Raw genomic sequence first — 10,100 nt, forward strand, 5'->3', positions numbered from 1 at the left:
AGTGGCTTCTGGGTGGGACAGGAAGAGAAAAAGTATTTTCTGAGCCCCACCTTAAATATGCAGGAGCCAAGTGCAAGGAGGAGCTTCAGAGCCTAGAGCACTGGATCATGTGATCTGCTTTATGGCCCTTCAAATGCATCAGGAAGAATCGAAAATGAATACGCTAGGGAGTCCTGGGAAGCTTGTGTCTTGAGGGCTCTCCATCTTACCACTCATAACCATCTGGTGTCAAATCTAGTTTCGGTTTCAGAATTTCAGTGCCATAAATTGGTCTAAACGTGTTTTGCCTCCTTGCTAGCACTTATAAATTAGCTTTTGACTCCCAATCTAGAGTGTAAAGCATTTCAGCTCTTTGGAGCACTCTCTCATCTATTGTAAGTGTGACTCAGGAGACACAAAGACCAAAGAAGCCATCTAAGATTCACAGAAATGTGTTCTTCACTGTGGTGGCAACAGAAGTTCAAGGGAGTCAAAAACATGGTCTGGTCCTAGGTGGAGGCAGCCTAACCAGAAAGACAACCAAACCTGGAGAAGTCAGAAGTTAGACCAAGATGATAAAGCAAAATCTTAGAAGTAGCATTAGTCTGGGAATTGCTCAAAACACTCCAGCTAACCAAAACGCCTTCAAATATCTAGTATCAGGGCCATTGACTGAAGGGAAATCTTTTTTTCTGGCCTTGGGCCTTGGCAACCAATAGAATCAGGGGTGTTTCTCTCTCCCATTTGTTAGATTCATTTTTACCCTGTCCCTTAGAGACGTCTGCTTCCTTCTGGAATCTATTATAACTGGTGTGACCACAATTTATTGGAGACACATTTGAACATAAAAGTGCCCACTATTAATAATTTGTTTCTGGGAAGTGGGTGTCAACCTGGGACTGTCCCAAGAAATCAAAGACTTGTCACCCTCCTTGTAACAGATGCATCCTCAGTGGATGACCTCCAAGTTGTTCCATGTTTCCCAGGGAAGGAAAACAAGTAGAATGATACCCCTTTCTGAGCCAAATGAAACCAACTATCATGTGCTCAAGCTGGTGTCTAACATACAACAGGTCGTGAAATCACAAACCACATCACCCACCATGCCTTGACAAACAAGAAAAGACTTGATATTTATCAAGACAGCCAGACATTTGCCTCCATAAGTAAACATCCTTTGTCCAGAGGCCCAGGGAAAGCCACCACCTCCCCTATGTAGACATCCAAACCCCCATTTCTCCACGCCTGCCCCACCCCTAAACCCATCTATTTTCCAAGGGAGTGGAGCACCTTCTGTGACCATGATGATGGGAAGCATCTGTGGATAATTGGGTTTAAGGATTTGATGGCAGATTTTCTGATGTCCGTTTCGTTTAAGAAGATGGTCAGTGCTATAGCAGTGTTTCTCATACTTGAATGTTCGTAAGACTCACAGTGTTTTGTAAAAATGCAGATTCTATTGCAGGAAGTCTGGGGCAGGACCTGAGATACTGCCTTCTAACAGGCTCCCAGGTGATGCTGAGGCAGGTGGCCAATGGCCCACACTGAGTAGAAAGGATCTGCAGCATTTATTGTAAAGGCTGAACTATATCTTAGATGTCTTTAGTGCTGACGTGAGGGAAAGCATGTCAATGAAATCCGTACCCACAAGGCAACATGGTGGAAGGAAAGGGGGAGAATAGAGGAGAAATAGAGGGGGAAAGAAAGAAGGAAGAGAGGGAAGAGGGAAACAGAAGAGAGAAAGAAGAAGAGAATAAAAATATACAAAATTAAGTTAGGCTAGAGAAGAAGAAATGACTGAGGGTTAAGTGGGTTCCTTTGGCATAAGTGGGAAGAAGCAGCTCGATCCTCATAGCCTATAGCACCAGCAGGCCACAGCTATAAAAATCTCAAAATCTTTTATTTTCACAATTGTTGGCCAATTACTTACACACCTATAAGATAGTGTCCTCTACTCCAGTGACTTCCAAACTTTCTGATCACGGCTCCCCTGAGAAATACACTTTACGCTGTGAGTCACCGCACACATACACACAAACACGCACACACACACACACACACTCATTCTACAAATACCTTACAGAATAATACTTACCATTAATATTAGCAAAAAGTTATTTACTATTCAATTCAATGTCATACTCTAACCTATTCATCTTTCAGTTGATCAAATTGCAGTCTGATAGAGGGAGACATTTGCCTAAGGTCATAGCGCTGATTGTGAGCAAGGTAGAGACTGGGACCCAGGCTCCAACCTCACTTTCCATCTGTTTCACAGCCACTGTGCCTTGACTGGGTGCACTTGACAACACAAACTCCAGAAATGGATTTCAAGGCAAGTTAGCAAGGTGAGATTTAGGCTATGTGTTAGGATAAGATTTTTTTATATTAACAGTTGCCCTTTTTATTTTATGCTTCATTATCCCCAGGCCTCAACACCTAAGTAATAGTAATCTCCATAATCATTGTCTTCTAGAAGGGATGAGATAGTGCAGAAAAGTAGAAATCGTCTTTAGGTCTCTTCTTGGCTTTAGTTCTAAAAACTTAAGCCAATAAGAGAAGATTTAGAGTTTAGCCAGAAAGGATAACTGTATTTGAAGAGAGATCTCACAGCCCCCAGCCACAAGTCATGAAAAAGATATCCCAGGTGAGGGTGAGGTAAAGGGATGAGATACAAGAAAGGGTTAATGATATAGGAAGTGTCCAGTGGAAGGGTCTGTCTCATCTTTCCTGTGTAGGGTCTCAAGGAGGCATCCAAACTCTAGACAGTTTGGAAGGAGACAGGAATATCCCATGACAGAATGACAACAAGGCATGTGCAGGCAGGAGGACCCCTTCCAGCCTTGCCCTGTGGCCCAGAGAAGCGTGCAAAAGGTGGAAAATAGCACTGACCCAAAAGAGCAAGGCAGATAGGAAAAAGAACGTCTCAACGATAGTCAAGGTACATGGAAAACCAGCCAAATGACACCAGATGATGTAGGTCCCAGTGCCTTGGTACTTTGTAAGCTCACTCAGAATTTAAGTACAATGTTGAAGAAAGTGGCTGGTCCCCACATTGGCTGAGATTTTGTTTCTACTCCCTATGCTAAGTGATGGCCCAGAAAAAGTTCAATTAGTGAGCAGAAACTAAGAAAGTCTTATTTCTTGAATGCATGAGTTGATGAACCAAGTCTTTTCTTTTTTTCTATTTCTATGATGGCATGTGGACACAGTTTTTTCGAGAAAGAAACACAATAAACAACAACAGTTCCTTCTGAGAAGAGGCTTTGACTTCCACTGAATAAATTTTTATATCATTTGCATTTTCTAAATATGCATAAATCTTAGCTTTGTAGTTTATAAGTTCTTCTGGAGTTAACATAAGCAATAGAAATTATGTATTAAAATTGGAATTTAAAACAAGGATAATATTAATGGAATATACATAGTCTCAAGAATGCATGAAAAATTTCTACAAGAATGCACGAGAAACTGTTAACACCTGTTGAGCCAACAGGTTGGTGGTAGGAAAGAGACTTACTATTAATGTACGATTTGAATGTGTTTTACATGTTATATCAAGAATGCACGAGAAACTGTTAACACCTGTTGAGCCAACAGGTTGGTGGTAGGAAAGAGACTTACTATTAATGTACGATTTGAATGTGTTTTACATGTTATATTTTTATTTTTTTATTTTTTAACATCTTTATTGGAGTATAATTGCTTTACAATGGTGTGTTAGTTTCTGCTCTATAACAAAGTGAATCAGCTATACATATACATATATCCTTATTATTTATCACTTTTCCAAATTAAAAACAATGTGCTCCAACATTGGCTTCTTCTTTTGCTGATCTCCCATCATACCACATCTGCACTACACAGATGGGCACCTGTGGTACTTCATCACTTCAGAGATCACAAGCTTCTCCAGTTGGATGGTAATGATGTTGAGGATGAATGTCATCTAAGCCCTCTTGGTAGTTCCCACAGCACTAAGCACAAGGATGAGTATATAGTAAGCATTTAATAGCTACTCATTGATGGACTTTTTGTCATGGCATTTATATATGTATTTGTGAAACTATTTGCTTAATGATTTGACCCCCTCACTGAACAAATTGGGGAATTAATGACCATTTTGCTTACCATTGGATCCCTGGCACTTACCTCAGGACCTGGTAGGTGCTCAATAAATATTTCCTGAGTTTTCCACATTTCCTTCCTGAAGCACAAGCATGGCGGTAATGCCTTGACTACTCTCAGCAACTAAGCTTATTCCCACAGTAGCAAGCGCCCGCAGCCTCTCCGGATGCATGTCATGTTCGCAGTGAAGGTACTCCCTGCAGCCCATCCGAGAGAGGAGGATTCCAAACCGATACTTAGGTCAGCCCAGGCCCTTTACTCACCCACACCTCCTCAGACCAGGGGAGGTGACACCAGGACTCTCCCAGGTGGAATATGCACTTCGTAGACACAAACTAATATCTCTGATCTACAAGGAAGCACAAGGGCAGAGTGGTACAGACCGCACAGTGGTACTGCTGTCCAACCCTACATACTATATGAGCAATGATAGCCCCTATACTTTCCACCAAGGCAACAATTTCCTGTACCTGTGTGAATTCCAAGAGCCTGGTAGCATTCTGGTCCTTCAAAGCCTCCCCGGCAAGCAGTTACCAGCACACAAGGCCATGCTTTTTGTGCCTCAGAGAGATCCCAGTCAAGAACTTTGGGATGGCCCCCGATCTGGTACTGATGGAGCAACAGCTCTAACTGGAGGGGATGAAGCCTGTACGCTGGAAGAATTTCAACATGTTGGACCGAAACTGAAAGCTGAGACACGTACACTGTGGTATGACTGGATGAGGCCCGCTCACACAGCTCTACTGTGACTACTTGCAGCAGTTGGCAGAGGTCAAAGCCAGGAGCAAGAACGAGGTTCGGGCTGTGCAGCAGCTGGCACAGCATCTCAGGCTGATCAAATCTCCTGCAGAGACGTAGAGAATGGACTTGAGGACACGGCGAGGGGGAGAGGTAAGCTGTGACGAAGTGAGAGAGTGACATGGACATATATACACTACCAAACGTAAAACAGATAGCTAGGAAGGAGATGCAAGAGGGAAGAGATATGGGAACATATGTATATGTATAACTGATTCACTTTGTTGTAAAGCAGAAACTAACACACCATTGTAAAGCAATTATACTCCAATAAAGATGTTAAGTATATATATATATATATATATATATATATATATATATATGAATGCCCCCCCAAAAAAATCTCCTGCAGAAATTGAACGAATGCAGATTGCTGGGAAGCTGAAATCACAGGCTTTCATAGAGACCATGTTTGCCAGTAAAGCCCCTGTAGAGGAAGGCTTCCTTTATGTTAAGTTTGAATTTGAATACCGGGCCCGTGGTGCAGACGTCTTAGCCTACCCACCCGTGGTTGCTGGAGGTAATGGGTCAAACACTCTGCATTATGTGAAGAACAATCGACGCATCAAGGATGGGGAAATGGTGCTGTTGGATGGAGGTTGTGAATCTTCTTGCTATGTGAGTGACATCACACGTAATATAAGATTTTTGGGTAATGCTTATATATTTTGAGCCAATCACCAAGGTCTTTGCCTACACTGAAAACCACCCATCAGTGATTGTGGGTGGCCAGTACGTACCTTCCATAACACCTGCCTACCTATCCAGGAGCCCACATAGCTACCGGAGCCACGTGAGCCTTCAGGGCATTGGTGTCCTATAGTCACACCATTCAGCAACAGTCCAGATTCCAGCAACACTAGCTATTGAACAAAACATTTTTGAGCCTTTCTTACTATTTGGTTGCCTGGGACCTGGAAGGTGTTTAGATTCTTGATAAGGAAGGAAATTAAAGAAAGAAAAGTATATCTGTGTCTGCTATACATCCAGACCTCCATCCATCTGTTCTCAATCTAAAGATGATTCGTTTCCCAGACATCCATGCTTTCTTTATAGATTCTTAATGCATTGACCCTCAGAGCACACCCTTGAAGCTGCTTCCCTGGCCAAGGGCAGATCCTCTACTTACCCTATTAAAGTCAGAGGAATGGCACCCAGTATTCAGACAGACACCCCGGTTACCGTTCTGTGATTTCCTCTAGTGCCGATAAAAAACAAAATATGCAACCCACCCAGTACCTGTGAACACCCTGTGATCCTTTCCTTCCTTGGACGTTAGCACTGGAAGGACAATGGTAAAGACTCATGTTTCCCTCAACACAGCACTGGATGCAATTATATAAAACTCACTTTGCAAAGTGAACAGGGCTGGACTACTGCAAATAGCTTATTTGGGAGCTTCTGTCATAAGAGGAAGCTTTAAGAACTGGTGTGTTCACCTCCTTTAAACCTGAATATGCGCCCAAGATGTATAAAACATGCCGATTGTTAGAACATAAATTCGAAAATTTTTAAGAAGATATTTGCTTTAGGGAAGAAAGGGCTAGGAGATTAACACTCCTGGCAGTGCTAGAGGTTTGCCCGTCTCGTCAGAGAAACCCAAGGTACAGAGCCCAAAGCAGACAGGCAGTGACTTCATCAGGAGACAGAGAAAATGTTAGCAACCAAAGTGGTACACATTGTGTCCTGACAGTGCCCACGGGCAAATGCTCGGCTGTGCTCAGCAGCTGTGGGAATGGATGGCTGCACAGCTGGAGTCATCACCCCTGCGCCTGCCCTCCTCACCCGCCTCCAACTTCTCAGTCCTGTGCTTGTTACTTTCTAAGAGGGGACTGAAGAGAAACCCACAACTCTGGCTTCTCACTCCCTCGGCCTCTATGGCCTCAACAACCTTTTTCTGGGATTGGGTTTCCTTTGTTCACTTACAATCCTGGAATAAGGAATTTCCTTTTCTTCCTATAAATCGTTTTCTGTAGTCTTCAACTTTCCAGCTAAAAGCTTAGGTGGCTCTTATGAATAGCAGCCTACTTGGACATGAAACACACTTCTTCCGGCTGGATTCCTGGCAAGTTCTACAGGTGCTGCAAGTCACACGTAGAACGACCGTTGTGGAATTTTTCTGGTGATTTATAGTCCCTGACCCAGGCATATTGTCCTTTGAGTCCCCGATTAACCACAGCAGCTAACATTTGCATCAGACGATCAGGACCTTCAAGAAATGACACAGTGAACGTCTCAGAGCAGTGGTTTAGGGACGGTCTGATCTATTCAGGATTGGTTGAGCAGATAATTGTGCACAGTGCCGGAATCTTGTTCGTTCTTAGCCTTACCACAGACATGCTGCACATTTCCCTCCATGTTTCAGTGTAATAAATACTTCACATATACACCAAGCTCTTCTAATGAAAACCTTATTTTTTAAAAAAAAATGCTTCAAATGTTACATTGGAATTTTTCTCCCTGAATTGAAGAGATACAGCTGAAATATTAACAATAATATTAACAATAATCTAAAGGAAAGAAGTATATCTAGATGGCCTCTGCCACATACTTTTATGGTTTTACTTCAGGCATTGTTATTTTTCTCTATAATTAAACTGGGACTGGGTTTTTTACTTGAAACACAGAAGTAGAAATAGAATAATAACTCTCCTCTTCCCATAGTCATACCCAAGTTAGGAAGGTACTTCTCATGGTGACTTAAAGTTCTCTTTGCGTGTCTTCTTTCAAAATATTGTTATCTTTTTTATTAATTTTTGTAAGGTCAGAAAAGGAAAACTCCTACTATAGACATTATATCTTCATTGGGTTTAAGATACATAAAATAAGTTAAATCCCCAGATAAAGACACTGCAACTCATTAAAATAGAAAAATTGGGCTTTGTTATGTTTTTCAAAACATACATAACCAACATCCTCCTTAGCTTTCTTAATACTAGAAAGATTGCAAATATGATGCATGAGTGCTGCCCCTCCCTGTCCTGTGTCCATGTCACATAAGTACAGCATAGTGGCTGTGCCACCAGTTCCGGCTGTGACCTCAGAGTCCTTTGGAAACACAGTGTTTCCAGTAACTGCTGTCCATAAAACAAGAGTTGGGATTTGAGTGAGACTCTGTCTACCATCCCTCAGCTGGCATATGATCAATGATAAGGTAACTTCTTTGTGTGTGTACGCTAGAAACTAAGTGAGGGCCCAGGATGGTAGGGATGTTAGAAATTAAGTGAGGGCCCAGGATGGTGGCCCAAGAGGTTTCCAAGCAACCTCTTGCTTGGAAGAGGTTTTTACGGTGTATTTTTTGTTTTGTTTTGTTTTGTTTTAATTTTAGTTTCCTGAAGTGGGATCTGTATCCCAAAACTTAAGCTGATAGGGTTAAGTTTTAAGCCTGGACAAATATACTTCCAGCTGAAGTGTTTACTAATCCTAATATGAGAAGGTGTATACATCATTCAACCCTAATTGTAGGGCAGAATTCCACTGTCCCAAAGCACATGTGTCTTCCTGGCTCCCCTCTCACCTCTGCCTATGTGTCACTGTGGAACTTGAGGTAAGCATCAGTATTATGCAGATCAGGGGTCCCCACTGAAACCAAGGCCCCTTGAGGTGTGCTTCATGAGAAGCTGAGAGAACTGCAGTCTTTGTGAGCATTTCTTAATGCTTTGTATGACTTTTGTGCAATTTTGTAAGTTCAAGTTGGACAAAATGCTGTTGCTTTTTAAGGCCCTATTGACTGAAAGTAGATATGTCATTCCCCAACAATGGAAGACCATTTGTTACTGTCATTTTAAAAATAAACTATAAAACAATGTAAAAAAATAAATAAAATAAATATTTCCTGAAGAATAAAATAATAAATGAAGGAATAAATAGACCATAGCACACCAGAGATTCATACCACTTCCCTGAGTGTCTCCAAGTGCATTTTACTCTTTCCATTTGGACTGTGTAGACAAATAATTACCCAGTGAATTTAGTTTCTTGTAAGCACTGAAAGCATAACCTCACCTGCCCCTTGAGTCACAGGCCAGGAATTCTGTCACAGGGATGAATGTCCAGGATTTCCCTGAAGACTTAGCCCTGCTGGAAACAGTAAGCTGTTTTTCCAAAACAAATAACTCCCAACAGCAACATTTATTTCATTTATTTTTATTTGAAATTTTACAGAAGGAAGCCAGAGTTACCATTAGAGGTTCATGTTAGATTTTTTTTGGTCCAAGATCTTGAGTCAAATAAATCCTCTCCAAAAAGGTTGCCAGATTGGTATGTTTTAGGATAGTTGGGGGAAAATTGCTCCAGCAATTCTGTAAGAAACAAAGAACAAACAATGCTAAAGGGAACTACAATAAATAAAGGGAGTGGTTATGTCTACGTGGTAGTATTCAAGTGATTTTTTTATTATCTATTAATTCTAAAATTAATATATATTATTAGGATAATCATGAAAAACATTTATTGCTTCCTGCCCTCCCATTCCCAAACTGTTCCTAGTCTTCCCAGTTTGGTGAGTAAGACTGTGGGCCACACACTCTTTTTTTTTTTTTTTTTAACATTTTTATTGGAGTATAATTGCTTTACAATGGTGTGTTAGTTTCTGCTTTATAACAAAGTGAATCAGTTATACATATACACATATCCCCATATCTCTTCCCTCTTACGTCTCCCTCCCACCCTCCCTATCCCACCCCTCTAGGTGGTCACAAAGCACCGAGCTGATCTCCCTGTGCTATGCAGCTGCTTCCCACTAGCTATCTATTTTACATTTGGTAGTGTATATATGTCCATGCCACTATCTCACTTTGTCCCAGCTTACCCTTCCCCCTCCCCGTGTCCTCAAGTCCATTCTCTAGTAGATCTGCATCTTTATTCCCGTCTTGCCCCTAAGTTCTTCATGATCATTTTTTTTTTTTTTTCAGATTCCATATATATGTGTTAGCATACGGTATTTGTTTTTCTCTTTCGGTCTTACTTCACTCTGTATGACAGACTCTAGGTCCATCCACCTCACTACAAATAACTCAATTTCGTTTCTTTTTATGGTGAGTAATATTCCATCATATATATGTGCCACATCTTCTTTATCCATTCATCTGTCAATGGACACTTAGGTTGCTTCCATGTCCTGGCTATTGTAAATAAAGCTGCAGTGAATATTGTGGTACATGAGTCTTTTTGAATTATGGTTTTCTCAGGGTATA

The 10,100-nt window shown here is 41.4% G+C and overlaps 1 pseudogene; it reads left to right on the forward strand.

The window, feature by feature from the left end:
- The first annotated feature begins 4,208 nt into the window (after positions 1-4,208).
- On the forward strand, positions 4,209-5,577 carry LOC102996490 (xaa-Pro aminopeptidase 3-like; annotated as a pseudogene).
- Positions 5,578-10,100: the final 4,523 nt, after the last annotated feature.

Source organism: Physeter macrocephalus, chromosome 16 (genome assembly GCF_002837175.3).
Source record: "Physeter macrocephalus isolate SW-GA chromosome 16, ASM283717v5, whole genome shotgun sequence".
Taxonomy (NCBI): Eukaryota; Metazoa; Chordata; class Mammalia; order Artiodactyla; family Physeteridae; genus Physeter; species Physeter macrocephalus.